The sequence below is a fragment of the Physeter macrocephalus genome, chromosome 20 (genome assembly GCF_002837175.3).
Source record: "Physeter macrocephalus isolate SW-GA chromosome 20, ASM283717v5, whole genome shotgun sequence".
Lineage (NCBI taxonomy): Eukaryota > Metazoa > Chordata > Mammalia > Artiodactyla > Physeteridae > Physeter > Physeter macrocephalus.
The window spans coordinates 10718452-10719989 of NC_041233.1; positions in this window are offsets into that span (position 1 = coordinate 10718452).

The window sequence follows — 1538 nt, forward strand, 5'->3', positions numbered from 1 at the left end:
TAGCCAGCAATGCTTGCAGCTGCAGAAATTCCAAACACAACAGCTTAAACTAATAAGGTTTCGTTTTACCTCAGTGTACAAGAGTCCTGCAAGTTGACAGCTGCTGGCCTGGGTTCAGCAGCTCAGCCGTATCAGGGCCTGTCTCCGCAAGTGCTTTGCCTCTTTTTCATGCATTCTGCCTCAGTGTTACATTATGGCTGCCTCAACTCCTGACATCACATCCACCTGCAAGGCAGGAAGTAGGGAAATGGAGAGAAAACTGGAAATATCAGCCACATATGGCTCTTTTATCAAGAAAACCAGCCTTCCCAGAATCCCCCAGCTGACTGCCAATCATATCTCATTTACCAGAACTGTGATATTTGACCACACTTAATTCAAGACAGGCTGGGAATATAGTTAGCTTTTCAGCCTCAACAGCGCAGATCACAAGGGAGAGGAGGTTGGGAATGACCTTGCAGAGCCTGCCATTATTTTCTTTATCCCATGAAAGAAAAATCTGTGTGACCATGTTTAGTGAATCGGAAGTGGGTGGTGAGGTTCACCAAACATTTTCTTCTGCTCTTGGGGTCCATCTAAATAGAGGCCCACCCGCTGTGAAACAAGAGGCAAATGTCCAGCTATGGGGACCAGCTGAGAGCTCACATTTTCTTGGGGACTTAGAATTTTCTTGGGGGATGAGAGCCTTGCAGAGCAGGAGACAGGGCTTCCAAAGCCCCCAGTTCCAACTTCCAAACCCAGGCATCTCTCTGCCAGAAATGGCCATTGCTGCCAGCTCCAGGACAGTGAGGGAGCCAGAAGCAGTCAGGCTTTCTAGACCCAGCCCTTGGCAGCAAGGGCATCTCTACTCCTTTCCTCCTGGGCTGTTAACCTGCTTTCCATCTTCTGGGCTATTGGGAGCGCTGGGCAGGCCAGCCAGGGAGGAGGCGGCTCCCATGTGTGACCGCCACAGCTTCCCTTCATGTCCGCTGGGCAGGCCAGGCTGATGGTATCTAGTTCCTGAGACCCTGCAGTGAACTCAGACCCCAGATACTGTTTCTTGATAACAGCTTCACCTTTTCCAACTCTTTTAACAAATATCAACTCCTGGCTGAAACCCAAACTCCTGGCTGAAGACCAACTCCTGGCTGAGACCTCCTTGCTGCTTCCCAGAAAAAGCCTGGTCTGAGATGGCCATGGGAGGAGAAGCAGGCTGGGCGCCCAGGACTCCCTGCGTGCCCCGGGCAACTCAATGCCTTCTCTGGGCCCCAGTTCTGCAAAGCAAAGCGGGTGCATCAGATGCTTCCTGGGGTTGCTCTCCTCTGCACACCTTCTGCAAGTTCCCCTGGCTCACACATCATGGCGCCTGGGCTCTGCCCCAGTGCCAGGTGCTGGCTTTGTGGCCAGGCACGGGCCACCTTCAGCAGGAGGGCCATGGCCACAGTCCCAGGCCTCAGCAGAAAGGCAGTTCGATATTTCTGAGTTTGTGGAAAGTGCACTTTGAAGAACACATTTGCATCAATGGAGGAAATAATATCTCTCCCAAGAGGCCAGAAAAG